We start from the raw sequence: 17199 nt of genomic DNA on the forward strand, positions 1-17199 counted from the left end.
ATTTGGTTTCTAGATGTCTATGGCGCACCATGAATGAATATTGATCTGTGAGCCATAGAAAGCCCCCTGCCCTGGAGGGGCAGATGAACCATAGCCGCACCACTCCTTCTTCATTTGTATTTGGGAGGTTAACTTGTTGAGCCCAGACATGTTATTTCCCTAATGAGTATTGCTTCGTTAGGCTCAGCCCCATCAGAGTTGTTTCACTCTGTGTGTGGGCTCCTTTCCTGGACTTTCTGTGCACCTCATTGTTCACACCTGGTCTCTGTGGCACCTTTCGTGGTCTCTTTTTTCCTCTCCCTTCCTCGGACTTTGAAGCCCCCTAAAAGTTGCCTGTGAGCCTCTTGGTGACTTGGAGGCTCACCCTCGGGGTCCTCCAAAGGTTCTCTGCTCTTGATTTCACCCTGGTAGAGAGGATGATAGACAGTGAGAGGGGGTGATTCAGGAGGTGGTCACCTGGGGGAGGCAGATGCTGATGAGCTCAAGGAAACAAGAAGAGTGATGAGTCTTAGCATGGAGGCACGTTACTGGTCACCTTGGCGGGGGGAGCGAACAGAGAGTCTGGAAGAGAGGAGATGAAAGCAACCATGATGGATGATGGAGTCTCTATTCAAAGGAGGCAAGGCATGGTAAGGACTGGGGCAGAGCACCTTGCCAGGGGACTGTCTGATGAGTCTTGCAGTGGCCATCATCCGAGGCTGTGCTGATGGCTGACTAATGGAGCTTCTCTTCTGCTGAGCCTTGGAACAGTCCTGGTGTGGCTTCACATACAACTGAGCCAGACAAGGGCAGGTCCTCGGCCCATGTTGGTGAGCGTGAGACTTTTCAATACAGCGGGCCAACCTAGCCGAGCTGAGTTTAACTACATGGCAAACTGTGTCTGTTCCCTGAATCCCTCCTCCTGAGAGGGAGCCGGTTGATCTTTGTTGCTTCGTCTTTAAAATGGGAATAACAATCCTTGCCCTCCCTGCCTGCCAGGGCTGCTCTAGGAGCTGGGGCAACCAGGTGGCGCTATAGTGGATAGAACACTGGCCCTGGAGTCAGTAGGACCTGAGTTCAAAGCCACCTTCACACACTTACTAGCTATGTGACCCTACGCAAGTCACTTAACCAGAATGCCTCAGGAAAAGGAAAAAGAAATGTGAGCTGTCGACATTATTGAGGACCATGACGCAGTACACTCTCTTCCTGGCACTATGACCCACATCAGTAGCACAAAAGCCGTCCAAAAATAAGAGCCCAACACCCACCAATCAGAACGGCAGGCCCAGAGAGGCTTCTGGCTCACTCTGACTCCTAAGGAGATGGAGCGAGGCTCCAGAGGCCCGAGGGGCTCAGTGAGCCCACAGACCTTGGAGCTCCCTCTCCCTTCCCCAGGGGGTCATGAGCCCACAGACCTTGGAGCTCCCTCTCCCTCTCCCAGGGGGTCATGAGCCCACAGACCTCGGGGCTCCCTTCCCCCTCCAAATATCTGTGGGTCTCTCTGTGCTGCTTGATGGGCACACACACACTCACACCTACCAAGTCAGGAAAGGAGGCCAAGCTAGCAGCTCCTGGATTTCATAAAACTGATGGAATGAGTTGGGTCCAAGAGCAAATGAAAAATCTATTGATGGATAATTAATTTCCATCACTGAGCACCTTTGCTCACAAGCCTCATTAGCTCAAGTGCATGACCAGAAATGGAAGACAAATGCAGAGAAAATCTGAGTAGCAGAAAGCAGCTTGAAGCTCTGAGCAGCACATCTCCCTGGCATGCTCCGTGCCCAGCCCCATCTTGGAAATGACACGGGCTCAAAGAAAGGCCCTCAGGGACATAGGACGGCCCCAACACCAACCATCACCCGCATCCAGCCTGCCTTTCTGACCTGCCTCCCCTCAGGGACTCCCCTTCACACACCTGCTCCAACTGACCCTTGACCAAGTGGAAGATTCAGCCTGGTGACCCATGCTGTGATCCAGGCCTGGCACTTAATCCAATAGCATTTCTGAAGCACCTACTTGTCAGTGGAGCTGCAAAGATGAAACCAGCCCTGCCTCTTGGGAGAAAACATGGGCCACAAGAAGTGAATAAAACTATAAACCAAGTAATTACCCAATAATTAGGAGGGCAGTGCTAATGACTTGGGGGAGGGGTCAAGAAAGGCCAAAAATACAGGGAAGGGGGCAAAGGGTATTAGGACCTAGAAGTGAGGAAAGAACACATTCCAGTGATGGAGGACACCAAGGCAAAGGTGCAGATGCAGGGGATGGTGGACAAGGAGGGTAAAGAATGTGCAATCAATGGGGGAAAGTAAGTCAGAAGCAGAAGGAGAAGGGCCCTGAGTGCTGGACAGAGTGGTGGGCATTTCATCTGGAGGGCAGGCCAGGTCAGAGCCAGACTATACTCTGTCAACAGCCTGGGAAGAGGTGAGGGATTAGAGACAGGGAGGTCAAGGAAGAGGCCATAGCAAGGCCCAAGAGGGAGGAGATTAGGGCCTTAACTGAGCTGGGGGACATTTGAGTGTAGGGAAAGGGAGACTGGCCTAAGAGGTGGCATAGACATAGGTGCAGCAAGGCGAGGAAAGAGATGAGACTATTCGAGGCACCTCTCCTCACCTCCACCTTCCACAATCCACATGTACTTCCAAAGGTACCTGCTCCTTGAGTGGGTAGAAAGGAAGGGTTTGGAGCCAGAAGCACCTAAGTATGAATCCTGCCCTCAATACTTAGCCACTGTGTGACCCTGGACAAGGCATTTAACTTCTCTGTGACTCAATTTCTCTGTCTGTAAAATGAAGGCTCTGGACTCAATCATCTCTAAGATCTCTTTGAACCCTAAATCTACAACCCTATAAACCCACACAGAAGCTTCTCACTTGTTAGCACTCTCCAGCCACTGACAATCTGGCCCTTATTTGTGTTGTTATGTGTTTGCTCTGGCCCCCCTGTCTCAGGGCCAAGTGGGCTTCATCGCCCCCTCCAGGTACCCTGGCATCCTGACAAACCCCACCAGGGGGTTTCCACTCTTGTTAGGGGCCTGTGGCTAGGACGGACTTCTATTTAACCACTTAGTACCAACTAAGATTTGCAAAGGGACATTTCTTCCAGAGAGAGTAAGAGCAAATGCACAAATGTTTTCGACAATACCTCTTGGACCTACTCTCCCTGGCACAATCTCCATCTCTGGAGAGCAGACTCAAACTCGCTCGGTTCCTACAGAGCACTGGTCCTGCCGTGTCACTTACAGATGACGTGTGACTGCTGGATGATCCTGCCCAGAGCACCAAGGTCCCAAAAGCTACTTGTGAAGACGGCTCTTTGCTCCCTGGGCTGGCTAGTGCTCCTTTGGTACTAGGCTGGCTGAAACATGGGTCTGGAATCCTGCGGCTTGCTCTTCGCTGACTGGAGACTCTGGGGCCCCGAACTAGAATGGGGGAGGGCAAAGAGGAAGGTCAAGGTGGCCCTGTCCCGGCTGCCTGGTCCCTTATGGGTCACCAAGTTCTATCAGACTCTTAGGAAACAGAGAGAGCCAAAGCTGTCTGAAGACACCAGCAGTCCTATCCACAAAGCCAAAGGACAAAGGATGCTTTCCACCAAGGCGGTGAAGGGCCTGTGGCCAGCTGCGGAATCCCAGGAGCTTCCTTTATGTATTTCCACAAATCTCCCCCATTTCCTCCAGGCTGTGTCTGACTATAAGTTAATGGGGTCCTTGCCCATGTCAGACTCCCATTACATGTGTGTGTGCCCCCCTCAATGGCACACAGTAGGCTGGAGGACAGAACAGAATGCAGTCCCTGGGAGCACCAGGGTTCAAATCCTACCTCAGACAGTTATTGACTCTGTGGCCCCACACAAGTCAATCAGCCTCCTTCGGCCTCATTTCTTCATATGGAAAAATAAAAGGGCTGAACTCAATGACCACTCATGTCCCAACTCTTTATGTAGAAACTTCTAGTCTTAGAATTATTCACATTGTGACACTCTGTAGCAGCAAGCAGGCATCCCCAGGGTGGCTGCCAACACAGGTTCTTAGATCTGCTTTCTAAAGGAAAGCAACTCAAAATGGGTTAACAAGCTTACTTTAAATCAATCAAACATATATCGTTTACCTAGTTCAGGGTCAGCACCCCGAACTTCAGACAAGACAGAGAAACAGATCAAGCAGACAGGCTTCCAAACTGTCCAACCATTACATCCATACCAAATCACAGTTACCAGAGAGGGAAGCATCAACATCTGGGTTTTCCAAACCAGGGGGCTCTCAATGGCTGCCCAGAGTCTCATGTGGTCAAATCACACAACACTTCTCAAAGTGAGCCCCAAAGCAAAACCTCCCATCAGGGCTTATATAGCCTTCTCCTGGCTCAAAGAATGTAACAACCTTCTTGACCCACTGCCCAATCACAAAATATCTCCTGAAAAACAAGCCTCCTACCACAGGATCCAGGTGCACTTAAGCCTAGGGGCAGGGAATATCTTAAAAATTTACATTCCCATTACATTCAGCCCCAAGATCTTTCATGCCCATAGCATAGTCAATTTACTTTTAAAGTAGCACTAAACATTTCTTAGGTCACATTTGCAAGATACATAGCTAAAGTTACCAAAGTGGCCACTGGGCCTTAAACAAACACAAAGTACATTGCATTATCATCACCTCAACTCAAAACAAGTGTCCAAATAAAGTTCTCTTGGGAGGAAGGGGGTGTCCTTCCCCTCACACTGCTCCAGCCCCTGCTTCCAAGTCCTGAAAGGTGACTGGGCAATAAAACCAAGAGGGTGGGGTCCTTGGGGATCCATGGCCCTTCACCCCACCCACTACAGACAGAAGTCCATCCTCCCCCTGGGTTCCAAACTGTGGGATGCAGGGAGGAAACACATTCAGTGCCCCCTGCTTTGCCACACAGTCCTTATCTTGTGCAGTGGCTGAATCCTGAACTCCTGGGTTCCTTCTCCTCCCGCAGGTGGCAGCCACTCTGGGCTTCTGCCCAGGTCCTGATGCAGGCAGCTCACCATTCCTGCTCTCAACCTGTGAAGTCAGCATGTAAGCCGTTCTTCTCTCCTGGTCCATGGCTCCACAGAGCCACAGCTACCACAACTGAGAAATAAACAATTATCCCAGCCCTCATACTTTCCTTTTACTCTGCAGATCCCATCCTCATTGCCATTTGTAGCAGCAAGCATCCCAGCATCCCCAGGGTGACTGCCAACACAGGTTCTTAGATCTGCTTTTCTAAAGGAAAGCAACTCAAAATGGGTTAACAAGCTTACTTTAATCAATCAAACATATATCGTTTACCTAGTTCAGGGGGAAAAGGTCAGCACCCCGAACTTCAGAGTATACAGACAGAAATTACAAAACAGAACTTGCAAGAAAACAGAAAAACATATCAAGTAGACAGGCTTCCAAACTGTCCAACCATTACATCCATACCAAATCATAGTTACCAGAGAGGGAAGCATCAACATCTGGGTTTTCTTTTTTTCTTTTTTTTTTTGTCTTTTGGCGGGCAATTGAGATTAAGTAACTTGGCCAAGGTTACACGGCTAGTTTTGCCGGAATCGAACTTGGGTCCTCCTGATGCTGGGGCCAGTGCTTTACTCACTACATAACTGAGCCGCCCCTACATCAGGGTTTTCAAAGCGGGGGAGGGGGGGCGCTCTCAATGGCTGCCCAGAGTCTTATCTGGTGAAATCACACAACACTTCTCAAAGTGAGCTCCAAAGCAAAGCCTCCCATCAGGAATTATATAGCCTTCTCCTGTCTCAGAGAATGTAACAACCCTCTTGACCCACTGCCCAATCACAAAGCACCAAGGTGTGGGCATTCCTGAAAAACAAGCCTCCCACCACAGGCTCCAAGTGCACTTAACCTAGGGGCAGGGAAGATCTTAAAAATTTACATTCCTATAACATACTGCCCCCCCCCCCAAGCACTCAATGATGTTTGTTTAAACAGATATGTGTTGTTATTATCTTCTGTGGGGGCTCTTTCTCTAGGTGGCCCAGCCAGGCACTCCCCAAGAGATGAATAGTGATAGAGGGGCATGACCCAGGTGCTGGGGCAGCCCCCATTGGAGCAAAGGCAACCTGAGGCAGCAGCCCTTGGCCATCCCTCAGCCCGGCACACAGAGCTCTGAGGGCTGGGGAGGGGGCAGATCTCATCGACAACACTAAGAAAGACACTGGGAAAGAGGGCTGGTCATCTGGGCAGCAAGACAAGTCTGGACAAAGACACTGGGCCCTTGCTGGGAGGTGGGTGAGGTGAGCCCCTTGGCAGCGCAGGGACTGGGCCCAATCTTCCTCCCCGACATAACTGCGGGAGACCTGAAAACAGGCTGGAGCCCCAGGGGCCAGATCCAAGACCAGCAGTGAAGCAAGCTGTCCTCCCAGGATGGGCTGCTCAGCTCCAGGGGTGCATCTCACCTTTGACAAGGGCATTTCTGTGCACAAACTCATCGATGCGTGGGTGAAGGTCCACAATGAGCCATGGGTTCCACAGGTCCTGGAGAGGAAAGCACACCATGTGGCAGCTCCCAAAGCCCCTCCCCACAGATGCCATCGAACCACCCAAAGAGAAATGGCCCAGCCAGCTCCCTCCAGTCCACTGATTCTGACCCAGTGTCACCTGCCAACATTGCCCCAAGGAAGCTGCAGGACGGGCAAAGGATGTGTCCCGTGGCAGAGACGGGTTTGCCCACCGGGCCCCCTTCTACACAAGGATGACGTTGCAGGGGAGAAGCCATTTCTGGAGCAGGTAAAATCTCTGTCAGCCTAGGTGCAAGTGGTTGGGGAATAATTGATCTTGGTGTCTTCGGCTGCAATAATGCTTTCCAAGGCATTCTTCTCACACTCATGGCCATCCTTTCGTCAGATCCCTCTTGTGTGTTCTTGGGCTCACAACAGGAAGCCAAGCTGTGGCCAAGCCTTTGTCCTGCAGAACAGTTAAAGGAGCTGCAACGTCTCCATCACAGAGCTATGAGCAGATTCCTCCACTCTGTCTTCACAGGAAATAACAGTGAACAAGAGTCGATTTTCATGTCCTTAATCCTGCTTATCTCCTGTTTCCTGCCTTTGTGGTCACACATGTGGGATGCAGATGTGTGCACTGAGATCACGCTCATCTCCACAGCTTCAAACCAGGAATCACAGTTTCGAAGAGTGGGGAAGGAGCACAGAGCAACCATGAGGTCCTCACTGTGCCCTAGAGGTCACCCAGACTCTTCTAGAAGGGGACACCCACACTCCCCCAGGAAGCCTCTTCTCCTCTGGGAGCAGTACCCATTGTTAGTAGTCACATCCCTAGATCTGGCCTAACTTGGCCTCTGTAACGCCCCTCCCCTCCACTGCTCCCGGCTTTACCCTCTGCGTCTGAGGCCCCATTTTCATGGCAGCCTTCCAAAGGCGCCTTCTCCAAGCAGCCTCCAGTCCTCCTGTGTCATGGACTCAAGGCCCTTCCCATCCTGGCTGCAGTTCTCCTCACCTGAGGTAGACTTGGCAGCTGATCTTTGCTGTGGGAAATCAGAGATGGAGACAGGATGAAGGATTCATGAAATGAAGAGAAATGGTGCCACTTACTACAAAGCAGAGTGTGGGCAGCAGAAAGACTGAGGCAGTTAGGAAGATGTCAGGCTTTGCTGAGATGCCACAAAACTCTGGTGACCACATACATGGTCTTGTTTGACTTGGCTTTTTAAGGCCCAAAGTAGCCCTGAACATGCCACATCTCAGTAGTGACTTTAAGGTCGTCTCCAACAGAGCAAAGCTGAGATATTGTAGTTTAAAGCAGGTCTCACCTGGATATTGGCTCCAGGGCTTTGAAGCGGCTGACTGAGTCAGTCACCTTGCCTTTTCTGGACAAATCTTGAGTTGGAAAGTTTCAAGGTTCCATTGATGTGATGATGGTAATGAGGAGAAAGAGGCTGTAAGTGAGCATCCGTTAGCATCTTTAAGTTACAAAGTGCTTTGCAAATGCATTTTATTTTATCCTCACAACCACCCTAGAAGGTAGGTGATATTATGATCCACAAATGAGGAAACTGAGATAGACAAAGGTCAAGTGACATGCCAAGGGTCACACAACTAGAGATAGTCTTAGGACAGATTTGAACTCCCATCTTCCCAACTCCAGTACTGGTGATCTATCATGTACCACCTAACTCTCTCACAGCACACTTTGCCACACCCTCCCTCAGCCCCCAGAACAAGGAACCAGGTTTGAGCTATTCTGAGGATCCACATCAACTCAAAATCATAATTCACAAGGTTCCATTATGTGTTTCCTTTTTCTATTGAGTCAATGGACATCATTAGTTCAAAGTAAAGGTGTTTAATAAAACAAGCTAGCAATAGAGAATTTGCTTCCTAACCTGGGTCACACTTATCCACATTGTGGGTGTGTAGACACATATGTATGGAACATGTATGAGCAAAGCACGTGTTCCCACATTTCCAGGCTTCCACAGTCCTCCAACAAGCTGTCTCTGGACCCGCTCCCTCTGTTCTCTTTCTCACTTTGCTCTCCTTTCCTGGCCTTCAGGTGGAATACTCACCTGATAGGCTACCTACTCTTTTCCCATCAGAAAAGGATCTTCTCCACTATCATTATTCTTTACAGATGCTTTAAAGTATTCCCATCATCTTTGGTGTCAAACATGTCCTTCCATTCCTTCTGCCCTACCCACATAACCATCTCTTGTAACAAGGTCTAAAAGCTAAAGGCGAGGGGGAAACTGTTCAGCAAAAGGAGTTGGTACATTGAGGACTTTTGACAATGTATGCAGTGCTTTGTCCCCATAGCCTCTTGTCTCTGCCAACAAAGGGGAGGGAAGGGGGAATACTTCCTCTTCTCTACACTGAGACTTGAGCTTGTTCCCTGGGTTATTCAAAGTTCAGTTTCATTGGTTCCATCAACACTTTTATATTGTCTTCCAGGTTCTGATTACTTCTCTTTGCATCAGTTCACAGGAGTTTATCCATAACATTCAGTAGTTGTCATTGTCATCATTTCTTGTAGAATAGTAAGATGTCATTACATTCATCTACCACAATTCATGTGGCCATTCCCCATCAATGGGTATCTACTGTGCTTCCAGTTCTTTGCTACCATAAGGAGTACCATGACATTTTTATATTGATGGAGTCTTTTTTCATTGACAACGCCCCTCATCCCATGCTTAGAAGTGTCACTTCCATATCAAAAACACACCATCAGTCTTTTAGCTTAGAGTCCAGAGGTAAAGCTTCAATTCTTTAGAATATATGTTGTCCTGATTATCCCATTTGTTAAGCTAAAGTGCCTAGAAAATTTCTCCATGGTAAGAGCAAGCTGATGACTTTTTAGTCAGAGTTAAAGTTATAAGATACTTTACTAACCCAAGGGACTAAATAAAAGTCAAGCAGGGACCCCTGGGCTAAGATTAAGGCTATTCCTTAACTCACTTTCTTCTATTAGCAGGTACTGTGTCCCAAGCCTCCCTCTGACTCAGGGTTAGGAAGTCCCTTTTAATTTACAAGTGCCCATGATTGACAACCTGTATCCCCTCAACCCATTTAGTGAGCTACATTTCAACAAACCACAAGGGTGTCGATAGGGCTTAAGCATCTTGACACACCTTAGTTTCACTGCATCCTTGAAATAAGTCCTTTGGGTCTTTTCATGGAAATGCATTGTGGAGACTGCAGGTATATCAGACAGCTGGAAGGCACTGGCCCAAATCTCACTTCTTTTGTTTCAAAATGCTGTAAATGTGACCAGCAACAAACATCATGATCTTTTAGCCCTGATGAAGGAATCAGTATCCAAGACCACTTAACTGATTAAAGAACTTTATTCTCCTTTGCAGAATTCCCTCCTTTGAAAAAATATAGGAAGAGAGGGGAGTTTTCTTTTATCATATATTATGATATTTGCTAGGCACACTCAAGTGCCATTGGTCCCTGGACTTTGTGATTGACTGGTTCATAAGCCATCTCTCTCCTTTAGTGCACTTCTTAGAGGAATTCACCTCGGAGCAGGTCAAAGTTCCCAGGCCAATCAGTGACCTCTATAACTCTAGGCTGGGCAAGATTGGAAGATCTAGTTTTCAAAAAAGTCACTTGATAGGCAGGAGAAAGAAGGAATTCTGAGTATAGGAACAGCATGAAACTTATTACAATATGGCCTGGAGAAGAAGCACTTGTATGTTGGGATAAGGAAGTAGGACTCTGCTCCTCAATTGTGTGGTCTCCATCGGGCATGATATGACCAGATCTAGAGTTAAAGGCTTGTTAGGCATGGCGCATTAGAGAAGGAGGAAGCAGATGGGCATTTAGACAGAGGCAGGTGAATCCGTTAGGAAACTCTGCAATTGCTCAAGAAGGTGGCAGTGAGAGGCATGCACTAGGCAGCTGAAGGAACAAAGGACATAAGCACACACGAAGTTGTGGACTTGATAGGACTTGTACATTGGAAGTACTGGAAGAATTAAAGATACATGCCTTTCCCCTCCCCCACACTCTCACCTCTCCTGGACTTGGGAGAAACGATGAATGATGACACCACTTGGGGAAGCGTAAGGTCATATCAAAGAACAGGCTGGGAGGTGGTGGCAAGGAGCTTGGGGGAAACATAGCAGGGTTGAGGCCCAGAGAGACATGCTCTGTAGGCAGACAGAGAGAAGAGACAGATTGTCTATTATGGGAAATGTAGATCTGAGAATATTCTGCCCACCAACACCCAAAAGGAAGCTAAGAAGGAGGGGGGAGGAGAAGAGGAAAGAGGTCCTGGATGAGGCATGATGGAGAAGTACAGAAGCATCTGGAGGGAAATGGGGAGAAGGCCCCTTGCTTAAAAAGAAACCCTGGAACCCATGGCCCTGCCCTGCAATGAGAGGGTCTGATCAGAGTAACAGAGGGGCCTGAGGAGATAGGAGGCCCAGGCAGATTCAGTCTGGCAGCATCATTTCCCAATGAAGCCCTAATGGAGAGGCTCCAAATCCAGAAGCAGTGTCATTGGTGGGAAATGGGGAAAGAGGTAGGTAGTCTCAGCCCAGGAGCCCTGCAAGCTGGGGGCTGCAGCTGTAAGCTTGGGTGGGAGGGGCAGGTAGGGGGTGGGAACATCTACCTCCCACCCCTAACCTCAGTCCTGTAGCAGGGCTTGCTTCCCTTGTCCATGGTGCTGACAGCCCCTCCTAAGGCTTCTGGGAATCCTACTGTTTCTCCACTGGACTTTTGACTTCAGTTCTGAACAGTTCTTGAGTTTGTTTACCCCCCCTTACATTCTACAGATCTCACAAAACTTCTTTTCCCAGACTTGCCATTTACTCAATCTTGCTTCTCTTAAAAGGACCGGGTCCATTTTAATAACAATAGCTAATTTATATAGGGCAGTTAAGTGGTGCAGTTAAAATTCGAACTTAGACACTAGCTACGTGACTCCGAGCAAGTCACTTAATCACGTTTGCCTCAATTTCCTCATCTGTAAAATGAGCTAGAGAAGGACATGGTGAACCACTCCAGTATCTTTGCCAAGAAAACCCTGAATAAAACAAGAAAGAAGTTAAGGAGGTGAATAGAAGTTTAGAGAGGGTAGATATGATAGACCTCTGGAGAAAACTGAAGGTGTAGAAAAAAGGTGGTACATGGTACAGTGGTACATGGCAATTACACAAAAATCGACCATGTACTAGGGCATAAAATAACTCACAATCCACCGCAGAAAGGCAGAAATATTAAGTGCATCCTTCTCAGATCAAGATGCAATAAAAATTATATGTAATAAAGGGCCATGGAAATATAGACTAAGAACTAATTGGAAACTAAATGATTTAATCCTAAAGAAGGAATGGGTTGAACAAGAAATCATAGAAACAATCAGTAACTTCATTCAAGAGAATGGCAATGATGAGACAACATACCAAAACTTGTGGGATGCAGCAAAGGCAGTTCTTAGGGGCAGTTTTCTATCCCTGAATGCATACATGAACAAAATAGAGAAAATGGAGATCAATAAATGGGGCATGCAACTGAAAAAACTAGAAAAAGAAAAACTGAAAATCCCCAATTAAATATTAATTAGAAATACTGAAAACCAAAGGAGAGATTAATAAAATTTATATTTAAAAAGTATTGAATTAATAAATAAAACTAAGAGCTAGTTTTATGAAAAAGCAATAAAATCGATAAATCATTAGCCAATATGATAAAAAAAGAAGAAAATCAAATTATGAGTGTCAAAAATGAAAAGAATGAATCTACCTCCAATGAAGAGGAAATTAAAACAACAATTAGGAATTCTTTTGCCCAATTGTATGCACATAAATTTGACAATCAGTGAAATGAATGAATATTTACAAAAATATAAGTTGCCCAGATTAACTGGAGAGGAAGTAAATTACTTAAATAACCCCATCTCCGAAAAAGAAATTGAACAAGCCTTCAATGAACTCCCTAGGAAAAAATCTCCAGGGCCAGATGGATTTACTAGCAAATTATATCAAACATTTAAAGAACAATTGTAATGCGAATGTAAATTTTAAAGATCTTCCCTGCCCCTAGGCTGAAGTGCACCCGAAGCCTGGGGAGGGAGGCTTGTTTTTCAGTAGATACTTCTTGATTGGCCAGTGAGTCAATAAGGTTGTTACATTCTCTGAGCCAGGAGAAGGCTATATAAGCCCTGATGTGTAGCTTTGTTTTGGGACTCACTTTGAGAAGTGTTCTGTGATTTGATCTGAATTCTGGGAAGCTGTTGTTGAGAGTCCCCTGGCTTTGAAAAACCCAGAATGTGGAAACCCAGATGTTGACTGGGTATGGATGTAATGGTTGGACAGTTTGGAAATCTGTCTATTTGATGTTTCTGTCTTGATAATTATGCCTGTATACTTTGAGGTTCAGGGTGCTGACCTTTTCTCCTGAACAAGGTAAACGATATATGTCTGACTGATTAAAGTAAGCTTGTTAACCCATTTTGAGTTGCTTTCCTTTAACAAAGCAGATCCAAGAACCTGTGGTAGCTACAAACCCTGAGGATGCTTGGGGTGCTTGCTGCTACAACAATTGATTCCAAAACTTTTTAAACTATTTGGGAAAATTAGAGGAGTCCTACCAAATTCTTTTTATGACACAAATATGGTGCTGATGCCTAAATCAGGAAGAGACAAAAATGGAGAAAGAAAAGTATAGACAAATTTCCCTCATGAACAATAGATGCAAAAATTTTTAAATAAAATATTAGCAAAAAGACTATGGCAACTAATCATGAAAATAATACACTTTCACTCTAAAGGTAGGATTTATTCCAGGAATGCAAGGATGGTTCAATATTAGGAAAACTATTAGTATAATTGATAATATCAACAACAAAACTAGCAGAAACCATATGGTTAATTCAATAGATGCAGAAAAGGCTTTTGACAAAATACAATACCCATTCCTCTTAAAAACACTAGAAAGTATAGGAATAAATGGAGTCTTCCTGGAAATAATAAGTAGTACCTATCTAAAACCATCAGCAAGTATTATATGTAATGGGGTTAAGCTAGAAGCATTTCCAATAAGATCAGGGGTGAAATAAAGATGTCCATTATCACCCCTCTTAATCAATTGGCACTAGAAGTGTTAGCAGTAGCAATAAGAGAAGAAAAAGAAATTGAAGGAATCAAATTAGGCAAAGAAGAGACTAAGCTATCACTCTTTGCAGATGATATGATAGACTTAGAGAATCCTAGAGAATCAAGTAAAAAACTATGTGAGACAATAAATGAATTTGGCAAAGTTGCAGGATATAAAATAAACCCACATAAATCCTCGGCATTCCTATATATTTCTAATGAATTCCAACAGCAAGAGACAGAAAGAGAAATTCTATTTAAAGTTACTGTAGACATTATGAAATATTTGGGAATCTGCCTGCCAAAACAAACCCAGGATCTATATGAATACAATTACAAAACACTTTTCATACAAATAAAGTCAGATCTAACTAATTGGAAAAACATCAGCTACTTGCGGCTAGATCAAGCTAATATAACAAAAATGATAATTTTACCTAAATTAAATTATATATATATAGTGCCATACCAATCAAGCCACCAAAAATTATTTTATAGAGTTAGATAAAATAGTAACAACATTCATTTGGAAAAACAAAAGGTCCAGAATATCAAGGGAATTAATGAAAAGAATTGCTACGGAAGGTGGCCTAGCCAGACCAGATTTTAACCTGTATTATAAAGCATCAGTCATCAGAACTACTTGGTACTGGCTGAGGAATAGAGTAGTGGATCAGTGAAAAGGATTAGGTACATGAGACACAGTAGTCAATGACTACAGCAATCCACTGTTTGATAAACCCAAAGACCCCAGTTTTGGGGATAAGAACTCACTATTTGACAAAAACTGCTGGGAAAACTGGAATATAGTATGGCAGAAACTGGGCATAGACTATTATCTAAAACCATATACCAAAATAATGTCTAAATGGGTGCACAATCTAAGTATAAAGGGGGATACTGTAAGCAATCTGGGAGAGCAAGGATTAGTTTACCTGTCAGATTTATGGAGAAGGGAAGATTTTGTGACCAAACAAGAGTTAGAGAGCATTATGAAATTCAAAATGGATAATTTTGATTACATTAAATTGCAAAGTTTCTGTACAAACAAAGCCAATGTAACCAAGATTAAGAGGGAAGTGGAAAATCGGGAAAGAATTTTTACAATCAGTATCTCTGATAAAGGCTTCATTTCTAAAATATACAGAGAATTGAGTCAAATCTATAGGAATACAAGTCATTCCCCAATTGATAAATGGTCAAAGGATACAAACAGGAAGAAATTAAAGATATCTGTAATATCTATATATAATATCTAAAGATATCTATATGAAAATGCTCTAAATCACTATTGATTAGAGAAATGCAAATCAAAACAACTCTGAGGTGCCATATCTCACCTGTCAGATTGGCTAGGGAAATGATAAATGCTGGAGAGGTTGTGGAAAAATTGGAACACTAAAGCATTGTTGGTGGAGTTGTGAGCTGATTAAACCATTCTGGAGAGCAATCTGGAACTATACCCAAAGGGCTACAAATAAGTGCATACCCTTTGACCCGGCAATACCACTTGTAGGGTTGTATCCCAAAGAGATCGTAGAAATGGGAAAAGGACCCATATGTACAAAAATATTTATAGCAGCTCTTTTTGTGGTGGCAAAGAATTGGAAATCAAGGGCATGCCTATCAATTGGGGAATGGATAAACAAGCTGTGGTATATGAATGTAATGGAATACTACTGCGCTATAAAAAATAAGGAGCAGACAGACTTCATAATAACCTGGAGAGACTTATATAAACTGATGCTGAGTGAGAAGAGCAGAACCAGGAGAATCTGTACACAACTACAGACACATTGTATCTATGATGACTAATTTTGATAGACTGGGCTCCTCTCAGGAATGCAAGCTTATAAGACAACTGCAGAAGACTCATGATGGAAAGAGATGTCCCCATCCAGAGAAAGAACTGCAGAGTCTGAATGCAGATGGAGCAAACTACTTGCTTTCTCTGTCTCTCTCTTTTTTGTTTAGTTTTGTTTCCTCTTTCTCATTGTTCATTCCATTGGCTATAATCCTTCTTTACAACTTGACTAATGTTTAATGTGAAGGTATTTATAATTCCTAGATTTGATTGTATGCCATCATGATGGGGTAGGGGGAGAGGAGAGGGAGGAGGAGAAAATGTGAAACTCAAGGGATTGTGGAACTGAATGTTGTAAACTGAAAGTAAATAAATAAATTTAAAAAATGTTTAAACCCCAAATAGGCTCACCAAGAATCAGATAAAATTGAATAACAATGACAAATATGGAAAGCACTGTGCTGAATGCAATGATCTCATTTTATCCTCAAGGGCTTAGGCAGTGTTATTATCATGTGAGGAAACTGAGGCAAGTAGGTGAAGTCATTTGCCCAGGGTCTCCTGGTACATCTCCTTGCCTCATATCTCTCCCCACTCCAATCGGTCCTCCAGTCAGTCACTAAAGCTATTTTCTTAAAAACAAGTTCAACCATTGTCCCCCCCCCCCCCCCCCCCACCCCCACACATACCCCCTGATACACAATCTCCCATTGCTCCCTATTGCCTTGAGAGGAAACACGAGTCTCTGTTTAGCATTCAGAGCCTCCCTAAACATGCCCGCTCCTGCCTTCTCAGTCTGCTTATGCCTCACTCCTGAAATGTGTTCTTCCTACTAGTGACACCGGCCTCCACTTCTAGGCTCAGGGCATTCTTTTTGACTGTGCCTCAAGCCTGGAATGATCTCCCTCCTCAGCATTCTGGTCTGGCTCCCTTCAAGTCTCACTTGGAATCCCCTCTCCTCCAGAAAGCTTTCCCCAACACCTCTTATTCCTGATCCTTATAGATTTCCTGTCTATCCATATCTAGCTTGCTTTGCATATATTTGTTTGTATGTTGTCTCCCCCTTTAGATGGTAAGTTCCTTGAGGACAGGGACATTGCTGTGTCCCCAGTGCTTAGCACAGTACCTGGAACGTAGTAGGCACCTAATAAATATCAATTGATCTATTGATTGAAGTGTCTGAGATCAGATTTAACTTGGGTCTTCCTGATTCCAGGCCCAGTGCTCTATTCCCCATGGCTAGCTCCTATCATTTTCATATTATTGTAAATGTTAAACAAAACACAGACCCTGACTTACTGTGGCCCTGAGGGATCACTCCAGCTCTTTGCAGTCACTATGTTCTTTGGCTCTCACAACCCTATAGAGTAAATAGTTCAGCTCTTACTATCAGATTTCACAGCTGAGGAAACAAAGGTTTAGACAATTACAGTAACTTGCTTAGGGTCACACTGAGGTTCTTTCTGAAGTCTACATGCTGCCCCACCTACAAATACTCCAGTGGACCTGTTCTATCTTTAACATAGATGATCCCAACCCATCCATATCTACCCTGCCTGGATGAATCAGTCCAGCTAACATGGCAGCAGGATAATGTAGGACAGCTTGGTGGCACTGTCAGCCCCCCCTAACATGGCAGTAGAATAATGTAGAGCCCTGGGGTGGCACCATCAGCCCTGTTAACACGGCAGTGCGATAGTGTAGGGCACTTGGGTGGTACCATCAGCCCCACTAACATGGCAGCAGGATAGTGTAGGGCAGCTTGGTGGCACTGTCAGCCCCTGCTAACATGGCAGTGAGATGGTGTAGGGCACCTGACTGGCA

At 45.1% G+C, this 17199-nt stretch overlaps 1 long non-coding RNA gene across 1 annotated transcript; it reads right to left on the reverse strand.

Annotated features, from left to right (window-relative positions):
- Window positions 1–5236: 5236 nt before the first annotated feature.
- On the reverse strand, window positions 5237–7241 carry LOC138172043 (uncharacterized). The gene is made up of 2 exons (XR_011171027.1): window positions 6611–7241; window positions 5237–6487 (listed from the first exon to the last, which is right to left on the reverse strand). It is a non-coding gene; the product is annotated as an uncharacterized lncRNA (long non-coding RNA).
- Window positions 7242–17199: the final 9958 nt, after the last annotated feature.

This window comes from Petaurus breviceps, unplaced genomic scaffold (assembly GCF_028583685.1).
Source record: "Petaurus breviceps papuanus isolate PSGF00001 unplaced genomic scaffold, PetGlider_PUasm1.0 490, whole genome shotgun sequence".
Taxonomy (NCBI): domain Eukaryota; kingdom Metazoa; phylum Chordata; class Mammalia; order Diprotodontia; family Petauridae; genus Petaurus; species Petaurus breviceps.